At 44.8% G+C, this 27203-nt stretch overlaps 1 protein-coding gene across 2 annotated transcripts in view; it reads left to right on the top strand.

The window, feature by feature from the left end:
- The window catches only part of ZDHHC7 (zinc finger DHHC-type containing 7), a 141081-nt gene that overhangs the window by 55631 nt on the left and 58247 nt on the right, over positions 1-27203 (top strand). For both annotated transcript variants that reach the window (XM_030204538.1, XM_030204539.1), the window contains exon 2: positions 20823-20904. The gene's annotated coding sequence lies outside the window, so the exon portion shown is untranslated. The remainder of the gene's footprint in view (positions 1-20822; positions 20905-27203) is intronic.

Genomic DNA, 27203 nt, shown 5'->3' with positions numbered 1-27203 from the left:
GCTCTAATAGCTTCCTTCACCTCACCTTTTAACCACACCGGTTGTCGTTTAGTCTTCCGTCCTCCTTTTTTAATACACGGAATATATTTGGCCTGGGCTTCCAGGACGGTGTTTTTGAACAGCATCCACGCCTGATGTAAATTTTTGACCCTCGCAGCCCCTCCTCTGTTGTTTTTTTTTTTCACCGTTCTCATTTTATCATAGTCTCCTTTTTTAAAGTTAAACACTAACATATTTGATTTCCTATGTATACTTCAAAGCTAATATCAAATCCGATCATATTATGATCACTGTTATCAAGCTGCCCCAGCACCATCACCTCCCGCTCCAGATTATGTGCTCCACTAAGGTCTAGAATTTTTCCTTCTCTCGTCGGCTCCTGTACCAGCTGCTCCATAAAGCTGTCCTTGATTTCATCAAGGAATTTTACCTCCCTAGCGTGTCCCGATGTTACATTTACCCAGTCAATATCGGGGTAATTGAAATCACCCATTATTATTGTGTTGCCCAGTTTGTTTGCGTCCCTAATTTCCTTTAGCATTTCTGCATCCGTCTGTTCATCCTGCCCAGGCGGACGGTAGTACATTCCTATCACTATCCTTTTCCCCTTTACACGTGGAATTTCAAATCAACAGTGATTCCAAGAAGTGTTTTGTTTCCTGCAGAATTTTCAATCTATTTGATTCAAGGCTCTCGTTAATATGCAATGCTACCCCTCCACCAATTTGATCCACCATATCAGTACGATATAATTTGTACCCTGGTATGACAGTGTCCCACTGGTTATCGTCCTTCCACCACGTCTCAGAGATGCCTATTATATCTAATTTTTCATTTAGTGCAATATATTCGAACTCTCCCGTCTTATTTCTTATGCTCCTGGCATTCGCACATAAACATTTCAAACTGTTTTTGTTGTTCCTATTTACATCGTGCTTAGTTCTTGACAGTATTAATTTGCAATCTTTTGTCTGATTTTTTTTTTCTTTTATTTAAGGACACCTGATCTACTACGGCCTCTTTTGCAACCTCACTATCAGGATACCCTATCTTCCCTGTTTTGGTGATATCTTTGAAAGATACCTTATCCCGAACCATGCGCTTTTGAGCGACTGTCGGCCTTCCCCCCATTTGTAGTTTAAAAGCTGCTCTATCTCCTTTTTAAATGCCGATGCCAGCAGCCTGGTCCCACCCTGGTTAAGGTGGAGCCCATCCTTTCGGAATAGGCTCCCCGTTCCCCAGAACGTTGCCCAGTTCTTAACAAATCTAAAACCCTCCTCCCTGCACCATCGTCTCATCCACGCATTGAGACTCCGGAGCTTATGCCATCAAAATGTGGAGGAGTGGCCTAGTGGTTAGGGTGGTGGACTTTGGTCCTGGGGAACTGAGGAACTGAGTTTGATTCCCACTTCAGGCACAGGCAGCTCCTTGTGACTCTGGGCAAGTCACTTAACCCTCCATTGCCCCATGTAAGCCGCATTGAGCCTGCCATGAGTGGGAAAGCGCAGGGTACAAATGTAACAAAAATAAAATAGATACTATTGGAGATTCTACATGGAATGTTGCTATTCCACTAGCAACATTCCATATAGAAGGCTGCAAAGGCTTCTGTTTCTGTGAGTCTGACGTCCTGCACGTACGTGCAGGACGTCAGACTCACAGAAGCAGAAGCCTGCGCGGCCACATTGGTGATCTACAAGGGCCGACTTCTACATGGAATGTTGTTAGTGGAATAGCAACATTCCACGTAGAATCTCAAATAGTAGCAACAGTGGAGGAGTGGCCTAGTGGTTAGGGTGGTGGACCTTGGTCCTGAGGAACTGAGTTTGATTCCCACTTCAGGCACAGGCAGCTCCTTGTGACTCTGGGCAAGTCACTTAACCCTCCATTGCCCCATGTAAGCCGCATTGAGCCTGCCATGAGTGGGAAAGCGCAGGGTACAAATGTAACAAAAATAAAATAGATACTATTGGAGATTCTACATGGAATGTTGCTACTGTTGGACATTCTACATGGAATGTTGCTATTCCACTAGCAACATTCCATGGAGAAGGCTGCGCAGGCTTCTGTTTCTGTGAGTCTGACGTCCTGCAGAAGCCTGCGCGGCCACATTGGTGATCTGCAAGGGCCGACTTCTACATGGAATGTTGCTAGTGGAATAGCAACATTCCATGTAGAATCTCAAATAGTAGCAACAGTGGAGGAGTGGCCTAGTGGTTAGGGTGGTGGACTTTGGTCCTGAGGAACTGAGTTTGATTCCCACTTCAGGCACAGGCAGCTCCTTGTGACTCTGGGCAAATCACTTAACCCTCCATTGCCCCATGTAAGCCGCATTGAGCCTGCCATGAGTGGGAAAGCGCAGGGTACAGATGTAACAAAAAAAAATTAAATGAAAGAATAGAAGTATTGCCCATCTCCAATTTGAAAGAAAGTGTCCCATGTTGTCATCTAGGTCAGTGCTTCTCAACCCAGTCCTTGGGGCCCACTCAGCCAGTCAGGTTTTCAGGATATCCACAATGAATATGCATAAGATAGATTTGCATACAGTGGAGGCAGTGTTTACACATCTTATCTTTGTGTATATCCTGAAAAGCTGACTGGCTGGGTGTGCCCCAAGGACTGGGTAATCTAAGTAGTCACAGGGTTCTTGCTCTGACTGGAGTGTGCTGTCTCATGAAGCTCATTTGACAACTCCTAAAAGTGGGTTGGTAAGTTATCCAAGTTCTTTCAGTAGCTTTACTCCTCCACCTTTCTCTGGCTGTTTTTAGGTCATCGGGTGACATGCCTAGTAAACTATGCGTTGTGGTTTCTACTAAATGACAAATGCCAACTGCATTGTTCATGGTCCTTTCTCAGGATTCGTTCCTATCAAAAGTAATTATTTATTGTACTATCTTTACTAGTAACTTAATTTTAAAGAAGCTTTAGGCAGCATATAAAAGTTTAAATAAAAAAACAAACTGAATGTAATGATATATATATATATGTATCTATATCTATATATAGGTGGTATACTAGCCGTTAAGCCCATTAAAACGGGCGAGATTTCCAGCAACCCTCTTCGCCGCCGCTCCCTCCCCCCTGCGTGCCGGGCCCCCTGCACTGACCTGACAGCGCCTCTCACCTCCGTGTGAACAGGCGGGGGGGGGGGGGGGGATGGGCCTGGGTCTGCCTGTCTGAAGTGCACTGCACCCACTAAAACTGCTCCAGGGACCTGCATACTGCTGTCAGGGAGCTGGGTATGTCATTTGAGGCTGGCATAGAGGCTGGCAAAAAAATATTTTTTAAGTTTTTTTTGAGGGTGGGAGGGAATTGGTGACCACTGGGGGAGTAGGGGGAGGTGATCCCCAATTCCCTCCGGTGGTCATCTGGTCAATTGGGACACTTTTTTGAGGCTTGGTCCTAAAAATAAATGGAGCAAGTGAAGCCGGCCATGTGCTCGTCAGAGCCGGCCATCTTTTTTCCATTATCCCGCCTTCCTACCCTTCTGAAACGCCCCCTTTAACTTTGGCCGGCTCTGCAACGGAAAGCAGTTGGAGCCGGCCAAAATCGGCTTTCCATTATACCGATTTGACCGGGTTCGGAGATGGCCTAGTGGTTAGGGTGGTGGACTTTGGTCCTGGGGAACTGAGGAACTGAGTGTGATTCCCACTTCAGGCACAGGCAGCTACTTGTGACTCTGGGCAAGTCACTTAACCCTCCATTGCCCCATGTAAGCCGCATTGAGCCTGCCATGAGTGGGAAAGCGCAGGGTACAAATGTAACAAAAATAAAATAGATACTATTGGAGATTCTACATGGAATGTTGCTACTATTGGAGATTCTACATGGAATGTTGCTATTCCACTAGCAACATTCCATGTAGAAGGCTGCGCAGGCTTCTGTTTCTGCGAGTCTATCGTCCTGCACCAGGGCGTCAGACTCACAGAAGCAGAAGCCTGCGCGGCCACATTGGTGATCTGCAAGGGCCGACTTCTACATGGAATGTTGCTAGTGGAATAGCAACATTCCATGTAGAATCTCCAATAGTAGCAACATTCCATGTAGAATCTGAAATAGTAGCAACAGTGGAGGAGTGGCCTAGTGGTTAGGGTGGTGGACTTTGGTCCTGGGGAACTGAGGAACTGAGTTTGATTCCCACTTCAGGCACAGGCAGCTCCTTGTGACTCTGGGCAAGTCACTTAACCCTCCATTGCCCCATGTAAGCCGCATTGAGCCTGCCATGAGTGGGAAAGCGCGGGGTACAAATGTAACAAAAAAAAATTAAATGAAAGAATAGAAGTATTGCCCATCTCCAATTTGAAAGAAAGTGTCCCATGTTGTCATCTAGGTCAGTGCTTCTCAACCCAGTCCTTGGGGCCCACTCACCAGTCAGGTTTTCAGGATATCCACAATGAATATGCATAAGATAGATTTGCATACAGTGGAGGCAGTGTTTACACATCTTATCTTTGTGTATATCCTGAAAAGCTGACTGGCTGGGTGTGCCCCAAGGACTGGGTAATCTAAGTAGTCACAGGGTTCTTGCTCTGACTGGAGTGTGCTGTCTCATGAAGCTCATTTGACAACTCCTAAAAGTGGGTTGGTAAGTTATCCAAGTTCTTTCAGTAGCTTTACTCCTCCACCTTTCTCTGGCTGTTTTTAGGTCATCGGGTGACATGCCTAGTAAACTATGCGTTGTGGTTTCTACTAAATGACAAATGCCAACTGCATTGTTCATGGTCCTTTCTCAGGATTCGTTCCTATCAAAAGTAATTATTTATTGTACTATCTTTACTAGTAACTTAATTTTAAAGAAGCTTTAGGCAGCATATAAAAGTTTAAATAAAAAAACAAACTGAATGTAATGATATATATATATATGTATCTATATCTATATATAGGTGATATATTAGCCGTTAAGCCCATTAAAACGGGCGAGATTTCCAGCAACCCTCCTCGCCGCCGCTCCCTCCCCCCTCCGTGCCGGGCCCCCTGCACTGACCTGACAGCGCCTCTCACCTCCGTGTGAAAAGGCGGGGGGGGGGGGGGGGGGATGGGCCTGGGTCTGCCTGCCTGAAGTGCACTGCACCCACTAAAACTGCTCCAGGGACCTGCATACTGCTGTCAGGGAGCTGGGTATGTCATTTGAGGCTGGCATAGAGGCTGGCAAAAAAATATTTTTTAAGTTTATTTTGAGGGTGGGAGGGAATTGGTGACCACTGGGGGAGTAGGGGGAGGTGATCCCCAATTCCCTCCGGTGGTCATCTGGTCAATTGGGACACTTTTTTGAGGCTTGGTCCTAAAAATAAATGGAGCAAGTGAAGCCGGCCATGTGCTCGTCAGAGCCGGCCATCTTTTTTCCATTATCCCGCCTTCCTACCCTTCTGAAACGCCCCCTTTAACTTTGGCCGGCTCTGCAACGGAAAGCAGTTGGAGCCGGCCAAAATCGGCTTTCCATTATACCGATTTGACCGGGTTCGGAGATGGCCTAGTGGTTAGGGTGGTGGACTTTGGTCCTGGGGAACTGAGGAACTGAGTGTGATTCCCACTTCAGGCACAGGCAGCTACTTGTGACTCTGGGCAAGTCACTTAACCCTCCATTGCCCCATGTAAGCCGCATTGAGCCTGCCATGAGTGGGAAAGCGCAGGGTACAAATGTAACAAAAATAAAATAGATACTATTGGAGATTCTACATGGAATGTTGCTACTATTGGAGATTCTACATGGAATGTTGCTATTCCACTAGCAACATTCCATGTAGAAGGCTGCGCAGGCTTCTGTTTCTGCGAGTCTATCGTCCTGCACCAGGGCGTCAGACTCACAGAAGCAGAAGCCTGCGCGGCCACATTGGTGATCTGCAAGGGCCGACTTCTACATGGAATGTTGCTAGTGGAATAGCAACATTCCATGTAGAATCTCCAATAGTAGCAACATTCCATGTAGAATCTCAAATAGTAGCAATAGTGGAGGAGTGGCCTAGTGGTTAGGGTGGTGGACTTTGGTCCTGGGGAACTGAGGAACTGAGTTTGATTCCCACTTCAGGCACAGGCAGCTCCTTGTGACTCTAGGCAAGTCACTTAACCCTCCATTGCCCCATGTAAGCCGCATTGAGCCTGCCATGAGTGGGAAAGTGCGGGGTACAAATGTAACAACAACAACAAAAAAAAAGATGGCTGGCGATCTCTTTCGAAAATAAGCAGGCTGGTCTATTTTCCACTTCTTTATGTTTGCTGTTGTTCAAATGCACCATTTTAATCTACTTTAAAACTGGGATATAAATACCTTCAAAACAGTTTTAAAAATTAGAGAGAGGATCTTAAGTCATCAGAGCAACCTGCCTAAAGCCAAGTGGTTCTGTGGAGAAATAGGGATGTAGTTTATTTATTGCATTATCTTGATGGCGACAAAGACAGGAATGCTTAAGGGGAAAGCAATGAAAAGTCTCTAGAAAAAGGGATGTTTTCAGAAACGCCTTAAATTATTTATTACAAGGAAGCTGCGTACTTACATAGTGAAAACTGCAAAGTTTTACTGAAGCTGCAGAACTGTGCCTGTGCAGGGAGAGTATAATATCCTTGTTTGTCCGTAGAGAGAGAATTTCTATTATCAAAATTTCTATTACCAAATATTTGAAAGGTGTTAATCCGCAAACTAATCTTTTCCGGAGATGGGAAGGCGGTAGAACTAGAGGACATGAAATGAGATTGAAGGGGGGCAGACTCAAGAAAAATGTCAGGAAGTATTTTTCACGGAGAGAGTGGTGGATACTTGGAATTAGAGAGTTGCACGGGGACAGAAATCCAACCCATCCCCGCCCGTCCCTGCTGGAATCTTACCCGTCCCCACCCATCCCCACTGGAATCTTACCCGTCCCCGCAAAAATTTAAACCATCCCAACCCGTCCCCGCAAGAATTTAACCCATCCCCACCCATCCCCGTAAGAATTTAATAGTACATAAAAGAAAGTTCCAGTCAGCTCCCTCAGTCTCTCTCTGGATTTGAGCCACAGCATTGTAGGCAAGGAAGGAACGGAAGTTGGAACTTGGAACACTCTGGTGCGCACATGTAAGATTTGTCTCTGATTCACTGGCAGTGTGTGCTGAGAGGTCACCACATGCACACGCCAGTAGGTCAGGTGACATCTGATTCTCGTGCCTGTGTCAGAGCTGAGGTCTGTGCACCAGCCTGGGAGCAAAGAGGATTAATAGTAACATAGTAAGTGACAGCAAACGGTCCATCCACTCTGCCAATAGTCACACTCATGATCAATTCATCATTAAATCAACGAGTGTGATATTATATACTTGATTATGGTCTTTCTTTCGTGTTTCTGGAACAAAGACCACAGGAGTCTATCTGGCCCCATCCTTATGTTCCAACTGCTGGAGTTGCCATCGAAGCCCACTCCAGCCTATTCATGTTCTCATTTGTGGGACACAGACCGTAAAAGTCTGTCCAGCACTGTCCTCATGTTCCAGCCACTGAAGTTGCTGTCTAAGCCCTTTCCAGCCCATCCTAAACCAGATTGCCATGTATGAGACACAGACCATACAAGTCTGCCAGGTATTAGCCCTAGTTCATCACAGCCAGAGTCGCCATCTAAGTGTCACTTGACATATCCACACACATGCAGCCATTTAAGGTTAGCTTTTATATAACTTCCATTTTCTAATTAGAGATCCTCTGTGTTCATCCCACGCCTTTTTGAATTCCATCATCATTTGTGACTCTACCACCTCCTTAATGGAGGACTTTCCACATTTATGCTGTTAAAGCAAGGAAGAAGAGGAGGAGGAGACAGCACTCAAATAAATTGGTATTCGGTAGATGAGAGGCTGGTGCAGGTGCAGCTTACACTTCCACGGGAAGCCCACAGAACTGGTTCCATCCCCGCGGGAACCCCGCAGGAACTGCCTCCATCCCCGCGGGAACCCCGCAGAACTGCTTCCATCCCCGCGGGAACCCCGCAGGAACCCGCGGGATTCCCGCAGGGACGTAAGCCGTGCAGCTCTCTACTTGGAATGCCCTCCCGCGGGAGGTGGTGGAGATGAAAACAGTAACGGAATTCAAACACGCGTGGGATAAACATAAAGGAATCCTGTTCAGAAGGAATGGATCCTCAGAAGCTTAGCTGAGATTGGGAGGCGGGGCTAGTGCTGGGCAAGACTTCTTCGGTCTGTGCCGTGAAAATGGCAGATACAAATCATGGTAAGGTATACACAAGAAGTAGCACATATGAGTTTTTCTTGTTGGGCAGACTAGATGGACCATGCAGGTCTTTTTCTGCCGTCATCTACTATGTTACTAAGTATGTATGTTATAAATATGTAAAAGTTGTCTCATTACAACCTATTCAAGTAGGGTAGATTTGAAATAGACCTTTAATTTGTCACCATTGAGGTATATAGGTTAGGCTTTGTTTGTTTTTTTGTTTATTTACAGGGAGACTTTAAAATGTACAGTTATTTGTGTGAGGCCACACTAATTTATTTTACAAGCCAAGTTGGGCATGCATCATATGAAAAACCATTAATCTTTAAAGATATTCTCAGGCAACTAATTCCTGAATAGGAGAATGGAGCAAAGGAATTGGTCTAGGTATGAAAAGAATGTAATAAGGTACCAGCCCTAGAATGATGGAATGAGGTGATAAATCTTGTTGTATTATCTTAGAGCATGATCTATCATGCAGCCGCTGTCATACCTTTCTGCTAGTCTAATTTCTCCTGAAGCTGAGTCATTTTCAGTTCCAACAAAGTTTGTCAGTGCACAAGAATTCAGAGGCCCTTTTACAAAGGTTGCAGTAGTGTAGACAGGTGTTTTGGGCGCGCACAGAATTATTTTTTCAGCACACCTATAGTAAATGTCTTTTTAAAATTTTTTCTGAAAATGGACTTGCCGTGCGTCCATTTTGGGTCTGAGACCTCACCGCCAGCCATTGACCTAGTGGTAAGGTCTCACGCGGTAACCGGGCAGTAATGGTCTGTGCGCGTAAAATGCCGATTACCGTCCGCGCGGCAGAAAATAAAAATATTTTCCGGCGGGCGTACCGGATGCGCATCAGAAATGAAATTACCGCAACGGCCATGCGGTAGCTGGGCGGTAACTCAAAATTGATGTGCGTTTGGCGTGCATAGGGGCCTACGCTTCCTCATTGAATTATCAGTTTGAATGTCGTACATAGAGACAATAAAATATTTCACAGTTTCAAATATATCCTTTGGACAATTTTCTTCTGAGTTATTAGAGTAAGCAATTTCCTTTTCTTTTCCATTTTAAGTTATATACATTCAGATGATGTTAATAGATTTCTTGCATTGAGCGAGAACAGAAAGAAGATAGTTGTCTTTACCTTCAGTTTCAAACAAAGGCGACCTTTTGTTTCAGAGAGTTAAGTTTTGCACATACCATGACAGTAGTGAATCTCATTCCTAAGCCTGTGGTATGTGGAGTATGAGCTCAGTCTTTCAAATTTTACTGCTAATACTTACTGTAGTGCTTGCATCATGCCGAACAGAGCTTCCTTCTGGGGTTCATAGGGTGTAATACATATAAGGAACCTATCGAGGTGTGCTTGGAAATTGCTTTTAATCAGGCCTATGACACCAAATATGATGGGAAATATTTCTGCATCATTCTGCTACCTTTTCTTGGTCTCTGACTGGTACTTGAAGATCATCTTTCTGTCCATGTGATTCACAGAATAGTCAGTCACGTGCATCCATACCTCTTTTATCACGCAGTTCTTTTACCACTATGTCTGGTTTCTTTGCATCAATTTTTTTTTTAATTGATCAGAATAGGAATGTCCCAGGTATAATTTGTTAGGCCACTGATGTAATTGCTCCAATCACGTGGGTTGGTGCTATTCAGCGACCTACTGTACCTCTCCACTCTTGTCTCTCCCTACGCCCCCCCACCCCCTCGGGTACTTCGTTTTGCTGATAAATCTCTCTTATCCGTCCCCTTCTCCTCTACTGCTAATTCCAGACTCCATTCCTTTTATTTTGCTGCACCTCATGCCTGGAATAGACTTCCCGAGCCTGTACGTCTAGCCCCCTCTTTGGCCGTTTTGAAGTCCAAACTTAAAGCCCCACCTCTTTACCACTGCTTTTGACTCCTAACCACTACTCACTTGCCCTGTCCTTATCCTCACCTCCTTATTCCCTTACCCTTAATTGTTCTGCCTGTCTTACCTAGATTGTAAGCTCTTTGAGCAGGGACTGTCTTTTTTGTGTATGGTGTACAGCGCTGTGTATGCCTTGTAGCGCTATAGAAATGATAAGTAGTAGTAGTAGTAATGTAGAAGCCTGCCCTTGCAGATCAGCAACGCGGCCGCGCAGGCTTCTGTTTCTGTGAGTCTGACGTCCTGCACGTACGGACTCACAGAAACAGAAGCCTGCGCGGCTGCGTTGCTGATCTGCAAGGGCAGGCTTCTAGATGGAATGTTGCTAGTGGAGGAGTAGCCTAGTGGTTAGTGCAGTGGAACATGGGATGTTGTTACTATTTGAGATTCTGGAATGTTGCTATTACTTGAGATTCTACATGGAATGTTGCTACTATTGGAGATTCTGTTGCTACTATTTGAGATTCTACATGGAATGTTGCTATTCCACTAGCAACATTCCATATTTAGATTGTAAGCTGTTTGAGCAGGGACTGTCTTTTTCATGTATGGTGTACAGCGCTGCGTATGCCTTGTAGCGCTATAGAAATGATGAGTAGTAGTAGTACTGATAAAATTAATGAATTTACAGTGTGTATGAATTGAAATCTATTTTGACCCGTTACCTCTAGGAATCTAGTATAAATTAAATTTCCTTTACTGATGTGCATAACATTTTATGACCTGTGCGTGTTGGGAGGTGGGAGGGGGGGGGGGGTATGTTGAAACAGATAATGTAATGATCTAAGGAAATCTGTGTATGTTTCTTAATATCTGTACCACGTAGAAAGCTGGCTAGTAACATTCACACCTATATCCAAAATAGTGCCCAAAAGTGAACTACAAATGGCCCGTGTACTCCGAACAGGAGGAAAAAGATCTCAATCGTCGCAAAGAATTTCAACTAGCACCGTCAATGACCGGTCCGAGTAATAAGCTTTTAGCAACTGTTGTAATAGATCAAGAAACCTCCTCCCTCGACCAAAGTCTTTTTCTAATTATATTATTTTAACTCCCTTATTACTCTTACTTTGTTGAGTGCAAAATTTTAACCGTGCCCTTTACTTAGCACTAAAATTATTCAAAATACTTGACATTCACAATTTTTCCTTGAAATAGCTGCAGCACTAACGTTGCCAAAAAGTGACACGTATCTTCAAACTGTATCTATAAGCCTGTTCTGGGCTTTGTTGGGATGACAAGCTAAATATCGAAATAGAAATATTGTGGAAGACTATTTATTTATTTTTCTCAAGTCTGTAGCCCCCACCAATCCAGGAAACATTTCCTTCCCTCAGCTGGAATGAATGTATAAATAATTAACTAACCCCAGTTCATGAATAAACAATAGGTCCATCCAGCATATGACCCTTCGTATACTTTACACTAAATCCCTGTTTCCGAAAGCAGTCATAAATTTTATGGCAAGCCTAATCACATCCACAAGGCTATTTAGATCTCACAGATTTAACAAACTGAGGGGGCTGTTTACTAAGGTGCACTAACGTTTTTAGCGGATGCACAAAATTAGCGCACACTGTGTAGACGGCCATAGGAATATTGTGGGCGCCTGCACAGCGCCCACTAAAAATGCTGACACGCCTCTAGTGCAGCTTAGTAAACGGCCCTCTGATATTCAGAATGAATATTAAAAATTACTTGCAGAATATCCAATAGAAAGCAGCTCCCGTTTTTTTTGTAGTCTGAGAGAACAGGACAATACCTAGCTTGGGGGAGGAGGGGGAAGCAGTTCTTCCAGCAAGCACATGGCATCTTGAGGTTGCTCAATTAAAAAAAAAAAAATAATCTTTTTGAAACCCAGGAACCTGTGACATTCTGTGGTTATATAGAGTCTCCTGGACGTTTGCCAAAGCAAGGCCATTGTCTTTCCATTAGACTGAAAAACTTGAGTACAAAATTAAATTGAATAAAGGTTCGAGACGCATGAGCTCGCTTTACATAATATGATTCTGAATGAAAGTGAAACTTCAGTGCTGCAGTAAACCTGAAATGCTGAGCATCTGGGGTCGGATGTGCCTTTAAGCTTCTAGCCAGAGTACTGTGCATGCAAAGGGAGTTGATGTTCGTAAGTCTGGCTTAAGTAAAGGAAAAATCAAGTACTGACTCAGCTCATGTATTTGTGTGTTGTGCCAAAACATGGATTCTTTTTCCTTCCTTCTTGCGAGACTGTGGCCAGGAGTCTCACTTATTATGTTTTTTATAATGACCCAAATAACTAACAAAGAGGCCCTTCTTCTAAGACGCGCCTAAAAGTGACCTGCACTGATGTAGGCGCTTGTTTTGGATGCGTGTAGGTTTTTTTGTTTTTTAGTGCGCCTGGAAAAAAAGGCATTTTTTTTTTTGTGGCTGAAAATGGAGGTGCGGCAAAATTAAAACCAGCGCGCGTCCATTTTCGGCCTGAGACCTTACCGCCACCCATTGACTTAGCGGTAAGGTCTCTTGCGCTAACCGGGCGGTAAGCAGCCAGCGCATGTAAACTGCCAATTACTGCCGGGTAAACATCACACGGTAGAAAATAGAAAATGTTTTCTACCTAGGCACCTAAGCACTTTAGTAAAAGAGTCCCGAAGGAATAATGTAGGAAAGAGCATTCCCAAAAATGGCTGTGATATGTCTACATTTAAAAAGAAATACAAAATGCATTTTTGGTATCACACTGAAGCTTTTAAGGAAACTTGTAACGAGATAGTGGCCCAGGATAAAGGAAGCAGTTAGCACTGTGAAGCCATATTATCCTCTCCAGCACCTTGTACGATGAGACTTTTAATAAATAATTGGACCGATTTATTTGGCAAGTGTTGTTATGTATCTGCCAGCAGCTGGTAAACACATAGAACCCTGTTTACTAAGGTGTGCTAGTGTTTTTAGCATGCTCTAAACGCTAGAGTCGCCTATATTGCCTTCAAGGTTTGCACTCTTGTCCACAGGATTATTTATGGTGGATACATGTTGGACCTCATAAAACTGCCACCCCGAAACAGTACCAGCCTATCACGAACTTATTTAAATCTGCATTATCCAGACTGCAATGGACTTAGATACAAATCAACTTACGCATCCAGCTTTTCTTACATAAGTACACAACTGTGGAAAGCTTTGCCCAAAACCGTGAGATCTATCCACAACCATCTTAACTTCAGGAAACTACTGAAAACCAACTTGTTTAAGAAGGCCTACCCCCATGACCCAAATTAACTTTCTACTTCCTGCGACACAGAAAAACTATGGATCGTATTGGACTTTTGTCACCACCCCCTCTTATTTCTTTGTTGTTTTATACTGATGTTTCTTACATGCTTACTACTGTACTATGTATTAATGAATCGGAGCCTACCTCTATGGTATTGTGTAAGCAGGGCCGTGCCAACACAGTAAGCGCGGTAAGCGCCGCAGGGGGGGCGCCTGCCTTCAAGGGCACCGTGCTGTCGAGCTACTACTACTATTTAGCATTTCTATAGCGCTAAAAGGCATACGCAGCGCTGCACAAACATAGAAGAAAGACAGTCCCTGCTCAAAGAGCTTACAATCTAATAGATAAAAAATAAAGTAAGCAAATCAAATAAAAGGGGTTAGATAGATTCCTAAAGGACAAGTCCATAGACCGCTATTAAATGGACTTGGAAAAATTCCGCATTTTTAGGTATAACTTGTCTGGAATGTTTTTACGTTTAGGGAGCGTGCCAGGTGCCCTTGACCTGGATTGGCCACTGTCGGTGACAGGATGCTGGGCTAGATGGACCTTTGGTCTTTCCCAGTATGGCACTACTTATGTACTTATGAATGTGTACAGGAAGGAGGAGAGGAGGGTAGGTGGAGGCGAGTGGTTACAAAGTGGTTACGAGTCAAAAGCAATGTTAAAGAGGTGGGCTTTCAGTCTAGATTTAAAGGTGGCCAAGGATGGGAAACTTCCAGGCGTGAAGTCTGGAGTTGGCAGTAGTGGAGAAGGGAACAGATAAGAAGGATTTATCCATGGAGCGGAGTGCACGGGAAGGGGTGTAGGGAAGGACGAGTGTGGAGAGATACTGGGGAGCAGCAGAGTGAGTACATTTATAGGTTAGTAGAAGAAGTTTGAACAGGATGCAAAAATGGATAGGGAGCCAGTGAAGGGTCTTGAGAGGGGTAGTATGAGTAAAGCGACCCTGGCGGAAGACGAGACGGGCAGCAGACCTTACTCCTCCGCTCCATCCCCGATTCCCCGGCGCTTTAAATTTACCTCGCTTCGCCTCCGACGTCTGCGCAGCGTCAGTGAAAGCGCTGCCTGTCTGACGTCTCTCCACCAGCCTTCTCTTCGCTCGTTTGTTCCCTCTGTGTCCAGCCCTCAAAGAAATGACGTCAGAAGAAGGCAGGACACAGAGGGAACGAACGGGCAAAGGGAAGGCTGGTGGAGAGACGTCAGACAGGCAGCGCTTTCACTGACGCTGCGCAGACGTCGGGGGTGGAGAGAGGTAAATTTAAAGTGCCGGGGAATCGGGGATGGAGCGGAGGAGGCTCAGGTCAAACCCAGCCATTTCCTCCATTGCGCCCCAGACGGCATCTTGGGGGAGCAGCGCTCGGCTCTTTGGCACCGCCCAACTCTTCACGTGCCTTGGAGCCAGGCAGGTCTGGGGGGGGGCGCGCGCGCCGACTGATAGTCTGCAGGGGGCGCCAACTGATGGTCTGCGGGAGGGCGCCAGAGACCCTAGGCACGACCCTGTGTGTAAGCCACATTGAGCCTGCAACTAAGTGGGAAAATGTGGGATCTAAATGTGTTAAATATGTTCCTGTGGGTAACTTTAGCGATTAGCGTATGCTATAAACGCTAGCGCACCCTTAGCGTGGCTTAGTAAACAGGGCCCATAATTCCCTATCTGTGTATTGTGAAAAATTTAAATAGATATCTAGCCGGTTAACTCATAGCATCTTTTAATTTGGGGCCAGCTTACTAGAGGAGCGAAGGTGGAGCCGGGAACTGTTCAGCAGAAATATTGAGGCCTTAAATGAAAGTTAACCGTTTAATTTAGGCCTGAGTTAAATGGATACTGGCTGACGCAGTCAGTAGTAATGGACTAGATTCAGTAAATGGCACTGAAATTTGGGCACTGAAAAAAAAAAAAATGAGCACTGATCGCTGTTCTATAGACAGTGCTCCAACTTTGGGATTGAGGATTTCTGCAACTGAAACCTAATTTAGGGGCCCTTCTACAAAGGCACAGTAGGCTCTACGCGCATGCAGCGTTCACCAAACCGAGACCACTGCCAGGCTAGCGCACCCCCCTGGGGGTAATTTCAGATTTTGCGCTTGCCCATACTGCCGGGACAAATTATTTTTTTATTTCATACCATGTGCACTAGATCAATGGGTGGCGTTTAGGGCTCAGGCCTTAAATAGGCACACGCTGGTTTCAGTTTTACCGCAGGTCCTTTTCCCGGCCCATTGAAAAAAAAACCCTTTTTCATAGACATGGTAAAAACTGACCTGGTGCGCACCAAGTACACGTGCCTACATTAGCACAGGCCACTCTTTGCCACGGCTTAGTAAAAGGATCGCTCGGGTGTGGCTCTCCTGGATTTTGTAGTACTGAGTTGCTTTGAAGACGTGGCTCTTCCATAAGGCTTTCAGTTCTACCTAGATTCTGGTTTGCTCCTCTATTACCCTTACCCTACCCCTGCGGTTCCCAAACCTGGTCCTGGAGGCATCCCAGCCAGTCAGGTTTTCAGGATACCTACCATGAATATTCATGAGAGATCTGCATGCATTGCCTCCACTGCACACAAATCTATCTCATAAATATTCATTGTGGATATCCGGAAAATGTGACGGGCTGGGGTGCCTCCAGGACCAGGTTTGCGAGCCACTGCCCTTCCCACGTCGTGTCAGCCCCTCCTTTGCTCTGTTGACTTTATTCTTCAGTTTGAATGCTAACTTTCCTGTTCAAAATTGTAGTTCCTTTCCTTTTCTGATTTTATGTGAATTTTTTAGCATTGTGCACTGCTGTGATCTGTAGGTTAGTTAACGGCGGTGTAGCAAATCTCAATAAATAAAACGGCCCTGACCTGCCCCTCCCCCTCCCATGGCAATGCCCCCTTTTCAGTTGTGCACTAAAAAATGTACAAGCGCATCTTTATAGAAATTTATTTATTAGGATTTATTTACCGCCTTTTTGAAGGAATTCACTCAAGGCGATGTACAGTAAGAATGGATCAAACATGAGCAATAGGCAATTACAGCAGTAAAAATATTCAAATAACAATACAAAGAATGTCATGGTATACTAGCAACATCAACACAACACGTAATGGAACATTATAATTGGTAATGAAGGGTAAGGCAAAGTTGTAACATATAGATGAGTAAGAAAATAGGAAGAATTAGAAAGTAAGGTGACTGATTTGAAGAAAGTTGCACATGAGGTCAGAGAGATGGTTAAATATGATCTCAGCTAGGGTAGGAGTGGATAAACATGTCCCGCTGCAGTATGTGTAGCCTGTATCAATCCTTGTGTATGTGAGTGAGACTAACGACTTAGTTACTTCTTCCAGTAAAGGCCTGGTTGAAGAGCCAAGCTTTCACCTGCTTCCTGAAGTAGAGGTAGCCTTGTGTTAAGCGGAGCCTTTCAGGCAATGCATTCCAGAGAGTGGGGGCTACTCTGGAGAAGGCTCGCTTGGGGGTATCACATCGTGTAATGTCTTTTGGAGAGGGTGTGGTTAGTGAAAGTCCTTGGGAGGACCTTCGTGTCCTCGGCGGTGTGTGGAGGATCATCCTATTCTTCAGATACTTGGGGCCATTTCCTTTCAGGGCCTTGAAGATCAGACATAGAGTTTTAAATTTAGCCCTGTATTGTACTGGTAGACAATGAAGTTTTTGCAAAAATGGTGTGATGTGGTCATGTCGCTTGCAACCTTCTATGAGTCTTGCTGCTGCATTCTGAATCACCTGGAGCTGAATTGCTGGAATAGATATACCACCTAGCCAAATGCACACACAAAGTCACTGGAATTGGGTGGCGGAGCAGTTGGGGGGAAGAGGGGGTGGTGGTTGGGAGGCGAGGATAGGGGAGGGCAGACTTATACGGTCTGTACCAGAGCCGGTGATGGGAGGCGGGACTGGTGGTTGGGAGGCGGGAAATACTGCTGGGCAGATTTATATGGTCTGTGCCCTGAAAAGGACAGGTACAAATTCAAGGTAAGGTATACACATATGAGTTTGTCATGGGCAGACTGGATGGACCATGCAGGTCTTTATCTGCCGTCATCTACTATGTTACTATGACATATCTTAATCCTTCCTCTCCCTCTCTTAAGTTCCCCCCAATGGTCTTTACCGTACATGTACCTCAATATCACCTTGTTCATAGTGGAATCGGCTAATGCTGTTTACAGTATTATGTAAGCCACATTGAGCCTGCAAAAAGGTGGGAAAATGTGGGATACAAATGTAACAAACAAAGTCAAATTGTTTCCAATTAGTGCACTTGATTATTAGCACCCAATTATTGGCACTAATTGGCGTGTTCTGCATGCACATATTGGGCGCTTGCAGTCTTGTGCCCCATTTGTAGAATTTGGGGGAATATGTATACTCAGCACTCGATCGCTTAAATTAGTTCCAGCTCAGTAATAATTCAGGAAAGAAATGTCCGCTTCCTTTGGCACCTGACTGGTCTCTGGCTGTTTGCTTTAAAGCAGGGCTTTGTCCACGAGCAGAGTCTGAAAAGAACAAAGTCCTAGAGACCCTTTCCTATTTCCACAACATGAGAAAACAAACTCTAGTAGAGCACAGATGTAGGGGAGTCCTGAAGAAATTAAAGTACATGAAGCATTTGTGTTTAACTGTTGATTCGGGCTAGCAAGCTTTGAATGTAGTTGCAAAAACCTCAGAAAGGTGGTATATCAAGTCCCAGTTCCCTTTCCCTATTTGAGATTCAGCATGGAATGTTGCTACTATTGGAGATTCTAGATGGAATGTTGCTACTATTTGAGATTCAGCATGGAATGTTGCTACTATTGGAGATTCTAGATGGAATGTTGCTACTATTTGAGATTCTGCATGGAATGTTGCTACTATTTGAATTTGTTTTTGCTACTATTTAATGTTCTACATGGAATGTTGCTACTATTTGAGATTCTGTTGCTACTATTTGAGATTCTACATGGAATGTTGCTATTCCACTAGCAACATTCCATGTAGAAGCCTGCCCTTGCAGATCAGCAACGCGACCGCGCAGGCTTCTGTTTCTGTGAGTCTGACGTCCTGCACGTATGTGTTCTACCAGTATGTACTACCAGTTCATTTAATTTTCATTTAATATCATGATGAAACACTAGTTCATGTCCAGATTTCTGTTGGAGGACTAGCCTAATGATTAGTGCAGTGGGTTGAGATCCTGGGAACTGGGCTCAATTCCCACTGCAACTCCTTGTGACCCCGGGCAAGTCACTTAACCCTCTATTGCCCCAGGTACAAATAACCTTAGATTGTGAGCCCATTAGGGATGGAAAAGTACCTGCAAAAAATAGTATATATATAAACCGCTTTGACTGTATCTACGGAAAGGCGGTTTATCAAGTGTGGAATAAGCATAAACATCTTTAGGGGGATAATGAAGCCACACCTGTATTTTATGTCTATATTATGCAAGCAAAGAAAAACGCCATACAGAGGTTTCATGTGATTCCGTGGGCAGTTTCAGGAAAGCCGGTTTGTAGGGCACATGTGCTTCCATCCCTGCTTTGATGTGACAATCCCGTCAGGAAAGCGCCCACAGTGTTTTTATAATGAAGTTGCCTGACCTCACCCTATCTTGTTTGCCATGGGTACTTTCACCAGTTCTGAGAGGTGGGGAGGAATTTTCACATCCAATTCCTGGGGAAAAAAGGTAGTGTTTTGCCCATGAAAATCACTTTTAAACATTGCACTTCCTTGGGCTGTCAGGTAACCAAATCAGAATTTCCTTATATTAAGACACTTCCTTGAAAGCAGATAATGGCTTCTCATGAATTGATGAGTCAGCACTGTGGAATCTCTCTGAGATCCTGCCAATGACTGGGCTCTGTTAAAACAGGATGTTGGGTTCGATGGCCCTTGGGTCTAATTTAGTATAATGGTTTTTTATGTTCTTATATAAAAGCCAGCTCTGCATTTCAGTGTTTCAGTGTATTGTATTCATCTGCGGGTTTCCTTTTGCTGTTTTTCCTCCCCAGTTATATGTGCTACTAAGAGTTTCTTGTATTTGAGAGTAGAATTACTGGAATTTTTTTAAAAGGAATTAATGATGCATTAGTTCTCTGGCTTTTATCGTGTACAGTGGGTTCTTAAAGTAGAAGCTGCTTTTGATGACGGACTCTCTAGTTGGCCAAATGCAGACTTGTTTTATTTTTTATTTATTAATCAAAACAGTTCTGAAAATATCATTTTGCTCCTAATATATAGGCAATTAGAATGAAATATTGCCAGAAAATTTTTTTCTCTAAAACTTTGTATTGTATGTGGGTATTTTAATATGATAAATTCATCCTTCACCTCTGAATAGTTGTTGACCCCTCAGAGGCTGAAGAAAGGTGAGGTGAGAGATTTGGTTTCCATTCTTTGTATAAAGGAAGAAGAAAATTGATCTGTCTCTACATTTGAAGGAGTTTTGTTAGAAAATGCAGCCAGATTTTTTTTTAAACTCCTCCTTTCACTGAATTAATTGTGAGAGTGCATTTTACAACAGTGCTCACAAACCTTTTTGTGGCCACGATGCTGATTCACATGCCCACAGACAGCCTGTGACCCAGGGCTGCTGAGGGGGGGGGGGGCAGGGGGGACAAAATTCCCCGGGCTCGGGCCTCCAAGGGGGGCCCGGCGCCACAGCCCCCTCCACCCGCCCCCCTTCGTCCCCCTCCGGGCCGGGCCCCCCTGAATTAAAATCATAGCGCCTCACCTCGACCTCGCTCCGTGTGAAAGAAGCGCGGCAGTCTGCAGATCGGCTCCCTTCGGGCCTTCACTGCCGATGCTGTTCTTCTTTCACACCGAGCGAGGTCGAGGTGAGGCGCTATGATTTTAATTCAGGGGGCCCTGTGGTGGATGGAGGGGGGCGGCGACAACGACGTCCTTGGGGGGCGGGGCCCCAGTCTCTTGGCGGCCCTGCTGTGACCCATGGGCAGTGCAGACCTTTGGCATCCTATGGGGCACCCACCCAGGTCACACCCCCAAATGCAGGTTTCATGACCCCGTTTGGGGTCACAACCCACAGTTCACAAAGCTCTGTTTTCAAGGGTTCTGGCCAGTAGTACGCAAGAATTTTTTTAATAGAAGGGCTGAACAGTTTCTGGTACTTGGGTGGATGTGGAGGATGGTAAGGGAAAGGGGGTGGGACTTGATATACCACCTTTCTGTGGTTACAATCAAAGCAGTTTACATAATATATGCAGGTACTTTATTTGTACCAGGGGAAATGGAGGGTTAAGTGACTTGCCCAGAGTCACAAGGAGCTGCAGTGGGAACTGAACCCAGTTCTCCAGGATTAAGGTCCGCTGCACTAACCACTAGGCTACTCCCTCGTGGGTGAGTAGCCTAGTGGTTAATGAAGCTAGGGCATCTGATTTCAAGTACTCGCCATGGTGAGAATGTACCTGTACTTCTGCATATTTTCCTGAAGCTGCAATAAACCACTTTTTTTTATGTCTTTCCAGATTAAGTCAGCTATGACACTGCAGATCTTAGAAGCCTAAAGGGAAGCCACAATGTTGAAATAACATTACAGCATTAAGGGAGGTAGGTTTTCCTTTTGGTGTATTTACTCAACGGAACTCCTTGCAAGATTTTTTGAATTCACCCTAATAGGAAATGGGATCTTTATTTTATTGAAAGATTCTAAAGAGCACTCTTTATGCAGATCAGAATTATATTAGCTGTACCCAATAACATATTTTACTAATCGGCTGAATATGAATAATGGGCATTGATCTTTAACAAAGCAACATAGTAGATAATGGCAGAGAAAGACCTGTATGGTCCATCCAGTCTGCCCAAGGAGATAAACTCATTGTATGTGCTACTTTATATGTATACCTGACCTTGATTTGTCCTTGCCATTTTCAGGGCACAGACTGTAGAAGTCTGCCCTGCACTAGCTTTGCTTCCTAATTACCGGTGTTGCCACCCAATCTCCGCTAAGCTTGTTTGGATCCATTCCTTCTGAACACGATTCCTTTGTGCTTATTCCATGCATTTTTGAATTCCATTAACGTTTTCACCTCCACCTCCCCACAGGAGGGCATTCCAAGTATTCACCACCCTCACCATGTAAAAATACTTATATACTGACATTTTTCCTGAGTCTGCCCCCCTTCAACCTCAATTCATGTCCTCTTGTTCTCCCACCTTCCCGTCTCCGTAAAAAAGGTTTGTTTGCGGATTAATACCGTTCAAATATTTGAACGTCTGTATCATATCACCCCTGTTTCTCCTTTCCTCCAGGGTATACATGTTCAGGTCAGCAAGTCTCTCCTCGTACATCTTGGAACGCAAATTCCATACCATTTTTGTAGCTTTTCTTTGTACCACTTCAGATCTTTTTACGGCCTCCAAAACTGAACACAATACTCCAGGTGGGGCCTCACCAACGACTTGCACAGGGGCATCAACACCTCCTCGACACAGCCTAGCATCCTTCTGGCTATGGCCACCGCCTTGTCACTCTGTGTCGTCGCCTTCAGATCCTCATAACAGATAATAAAAGAAGCAACATGAAATTAGAGATCAAGTGTTTATTTCAGTAGAATTTAGCACAGTAGAGTCTGTCATTGGCTTCTTTCTATGTGTACCTAACCCTCCCCACACTTTATCCATCACCTCCACAGCATTCCTTCTCCTCTCCTGCTGTGCAACCACTTCCCAAAGGGGTTCTCCCTGAGTCCTTGGCTGTCAGCCCACTGCTTAATCCCTCCATACTCATTACATAGAATCACTGTCTCCATTATGGCATATTCTCCTCTGCTTCCAGCTGCCATGTCCCCCCTCCCACACCCTGCTGTCTTCACCCATACCAGTGATCTCATCCCACCTTCCTTCCCCATCACTCTACAGTCATACATGCATGCATGCATGAATACCTCCACATTCTATTTCCACCCCCTCCCAGTGAGGCTGTTTCCCATGCACCTCCTCCCCCTTCCATTTTTCTCAGAGTCTCGTATAAGCTTAATACATAAACTGTCTTTAGAAGAGTCATCAACCACTTCAGCCCACTCAGGTCATCCTTTCCACCTCCACAGTGCAAAAACTGCAGCCGTTGTTAATGGCCAACTTGTTGCCCAGCGACACTACAGCTTCAAATTAATCTTCTGTCTGCACTGTAGTGCCCTGGTATTTGCTGATTTGCCCCCCATGGGGTCAGTTAGCTGCTGCTGCAATCACGTGGCCTCCCTTGCGGAAAGCTTCCAGTTTTTACTGGGGATCCGTATTCCTAAGCCTCTCCTCCAAGTTGAAAACTTCTTTCCTCAGGAACTTCTGCATCTCCACTACTGTGCTTACTTTCTTATTTACCCCCTTGGATCATCTTCAAAACACTGAAGGGGCAAGGCCACTTATAGCAGATTCCCTTCCTTTTTTAGATGTTATATAATCCTTCCATGCTTCTGTAGAGTTATTTGTGACAAATCTTGGCATAATACGATCGAAATCTTACAAGCTATGGTCATCATAGATCAGACTCAGTCCATTGTTTTCTTCTTCTCTATAAACCTTGGCCCCAAGGCCCAGTGCGCCCAATCTATCTTCACCTCCCGAAACTCAGAGACCTGTGCACCCTCCTTCAACCATGAGAGCGCTGCAGAATTTTTCCACCATGTTGGTCATATTTTTATATTTCTCTATCTCCGGGACTCCCTGAATACTAATATTGTTTCAGCATGACCTGTTCTCCAGGTCCTCCACTTTAGTACACAGGTTTTGGTTGTTATGTTTGACATAGACCATTGTCTTCTGCAGGTCTCCCACTAGTCTCTCCTGCTCTTCTATCCATTGTTACACCAACTCACCGCCCCCTTAATTTTCCCTTATTATAGAGATTTGTTTTAAGAAGAAAAAAAACCCAACAACAAAGGCAGCAAGCTAAGGGCCCTGTTTACTAAGGCGCATTAGCGTTTTTAATGCGTCTACAATTAGCACACGCTACCCGTGTAGGCGCCTATAGGGATATTGCAGGCACGTACACGGCTAATCCACGTTAAAAACGCTAACGCGCTTATAACACGGCTTAGTAAACAGGGCCCTAAATATTCCAATATCAGTAACCAAAGTATTTGCCAGAAGAATGCGTCCGTTGGTACCAAGCAACCTCAAACTAATAGCATATCTATTATTGGATTTAAAAAAATCCCTCAAAACCCACAATCTCATAACTGCAAATCCTGAAACTTTGATGAAGTCTTCAAACAGGGTCCATTTAGTATCATTGATTTTTATGTACTGTATAATTCCCCCCCCCCCCCCCCAGTCACAGTTCTGAAACAGCAGAGTGTCCAATTTTTAATTTATTATTCAAATACATTGCTGAATTTAGCCAGTATACTTGGCTTTCAGGTGTGGACCTCTATTGTTCGAGCAATCGTCTGCCCGGTTGTATGCTTCAGGCAAAGTTCTGAGGACAAAGCTTTTTATAGACGTATGTTGCTTAGCTCAAGCATCCAACCTCTCCTGCCTGCTTTGTTGACCCCCGACTCTGCCACTGTTGCATCTATATGGGACTTATGACCCGATTCAGGCTCAGACATACTTACCAGCACCATGTAAGAGGGGATTCAGTAAATATGCCAAATAACAAGAGAGGTTCAACGGTATCAACATAGCACCTCCCACTCTCACAAAAACAGCAAAAGCGGTTCAGCAGCCCAAACAACGTAGAGCATCAAAATATAAGGTTGCTAAATATAAAATTGTCAAATAAATTATCGGGGTCAATATATTTATATACATGCTTGACCCAGGTTGACACCAAGTTTTAAATTGTCAAGGTTTCCACCACTCCCTATAACCTAATTTATTTAAATAATATGTCATTACATATTTCAATAAAATATATTTTATGTGCTCAGAACCAGGTGCCCTATTTGGAAGGGGCGACCAACCATCCCATCATAGCACATATAAGTCCGAAATAAAGTTTTTCATACTAAAGTCCCAAAAAAATTTTCCTCTTTTTTTTTTTTTTTTTTTTTTTAATTTAATAGACTGTTACAAACTCCCCCCCCCCCCCCCCCCCCAAAAAAAAAAACCTAAACTTAAGATAACTTGTTCGTTGAGATGATGGGAGATCCACTTCTTTTGGGCGACCTCTTCTCCCAACAGACAAGTGAGTCACACAGTGTTTCACACTTTCCCTTTCCCCAACACAGTCTGTGTTCCACAAAGAGGGGCATAATCGAAGGGGACGCCCAAGTTTTGTTGAGGACGTCCTCGCAAAACGTCCTGATGGAGGGGCGTGGAAACCCGTATTATCGAAACAAGATGGACGTCCATCTTTTGTTTTCGATAATACGGTTGGGGACACCCAAATGTTGAAATTTAGGTCGTCCTTAGAGATGGTCGTCCCTAGACTTGGTCGTTTTCGGCGATAATGGAAACCAAGGACGCCCATCTCAGAAACGACCAAATGCAAGCCCTTTGGTTGTGGGAGGAGTCAGCATTTCTAGGTTATTGGTCCCCCTGACATGCCAGGACACCAACTGGGCACCCTAGGGGGCACTGTAGTGGAAAATGCTCCCAGGAGCATAGCTCTCTTACCTTGTGTGCTGAGCCCATCAACCCCCACTAAAACTTACTACCCACAATTGTACACCACTACCATAGCCCTTATGGGTGAAGGGGGGGCACCTAGATGTGGGTACAGTGGGTTTCTGGTGGGTTTTGGAGGGCTCGCTGTTTTCTCCACAAACGTGATAGGTAGGGAGGGGGATGGGCCTGGGTTCGCCTGCCTGAAGTGCGCTGCACCCACTAAAACTACTCCAGGAACCTGCATACTGCTGTCATGGACCTGAGTTTGACATCTGAGGCTGGCAAAAGAATATTTTGAAAGACGTTTTTTGAGGGTTGGAGGGGGTTAGTGACCACTGGGGGAGTAAGGGGAGGTCATTCCCGATTCTCTTTGGTGGTCACCTGGTCATTACGGCCACCTTTTTGTGCCTTGGTCGTAAGAAAAACAGGACCGGGCAAAGTCATCCAAGTGCTCGTCAGGGACGCCCTTTTTTTTTTCCATTATGGGTCGAGTACGTCCATGTGTTTAGGCCCAAGTCCCGCCTTCGCTACGCCTCCGATACGCCCCCTTGGACTTTGGCCGTCCCTGCGACGGAAAGCAGTTGGGGACGTCCAAAATCGGCTTTCGGTTATACCGTTTTGGATGAACCCTGTGAGAAGGACGCCCATCTTCCGATTTGTGTCAAAAGATGGGCGTCCTTCTCTTTCGAAAATGAGCCTAAATAAGCTTCTTCAGGGGGTTTATGATAAAACCTGAAAAACAGAACAGTCTGAGCTATTCATTCCAATTACTTTTTCTCATAAATTACTAAATTATTAACTTCTCAATTTAAATTGGTACCATTCAAATATCCTTTATTCAATTTCTCCTTGAAGTAAACACCCCACTGGAATCTACATTGTCAACCCTTTATCTGTTTATTTTTTGGATATTGCTCACACCTTATTCAGGAGTAGCTCAAGTTGAGTTACATTCATGTACATTAGGTATTTCTCTGTCCCAGGAGAGCTCACAATCTTAAGTTTGTACCTGAGGCAATGGAGGGTTAAGTGACTTGCCCAAGATCACAAGGAGCAGCAGTGAGATTTGAACCAGGCACCCCTGGATTACAAGACCAGTGCTCTAACCACTAGGCCACTCCTCCACTAGCAACATTCCATCTAGAATCTCAAATAGTAGCAACATTCCATGTAGAATCTTCAATAGTAGCAACATTCCATATATTTATTTATTTAGATTTTGCTCACACCTTTTTCAGTAGTAGCTGAAGGTGAGTTACATTCAAGTACACTGGATATTTCTCTTTCCCAGGAGGGCTCACAATCTAAGTTTGTACCTGAGGCAATGGAGGGTTAAGTGACTTGCCCAAGATCACGAGGAGCAGCAGTGAGATTTGAACCGGCCACCTCTGGATTACAAGACCGGTGCTCTAACCACTAGGCCACTCCTCCTCCACTAGTAACATTCCGTGTAGAATCTCCAATAGTAGCAACATTCCATGTTCCATTGCACTAAGCACTAGGCTACTCCTCCACTAGCAACATTCCATGTAGAAGCCTGCCCTTGTAGATCAGCAACGCAGCCGCGCAGGCTTCTGTTTCTGTGAGTCTGCAGACTCACAGAAACAGAAGCCTGCGCAGCCACGTTGGAAAGGTAGGCTTCTACATGGAATGTTACTAGTGGAATAGCAACATTTCATGTAGAATCTCAAATATTTGTTTAGATTTTGCTCACACCTTTTTCAGTAGTAGCTCAAGGTGAGTTACATTCAGGTACTCTGGATATTTCTCTGTCCAAGAGGGCTCACAATCTAAGTTTGTACCTGAGGCAAATGGAGGGTTAAGTGACTTGCCCACGATCACAAGGAGCAGCAGTGGGATTTGAACCGGCCACCTCTGGATTGCAAGACTGGTGCTCTAACCCCTAGTACCGGTACTGAAAATTGAGCTGGTCCCACTTACACAAACAGAACACAGATACCAAATACAGAATAAGTAATCACAAAGTAGGCATAGCAATATGTAGACAGAAATTAAACTGAAACCTCAAGAAGCCAGCCTTGCATGTAGCACACCACCAGAGAAATAGAAAGATGCATTCCCAGCCTGTGCTTTTCCGGGGGAGGGGCGGCAGACAGTAGAGGCGCTGCATCTGTGTGTTGGGGCGTGGGGTAAGAGGACAGGGGAGAGAAAAGACAGAGTGATGCTGCTGCAGTTTTCCAAAACAAAACCAGACCAGGGCAGGGCTGGGGATTCACCGAATCCCTCGAAGGCCTTGACTGCACCCCACTGGGGGAGAGGTATTATTATCTGGTCTC

Source organism: Microcaecilia unicolor, chromosome 5, assembly GCF_901765095.1.
Source record: "Microcaecilia unicolor chromosome 5, aMicUni1.1, whole genome shotgun sequence".
Lineage (NCBI taxonomy): Eukaryota > Metazoa > Chordata > Amphibia > Gymnophiona > Siphonopidae > Microcaecilia > Microcaecilia unicolor.
This window is presented reverse-complemented; position numbering and strand designations above follow the sequence as displayed.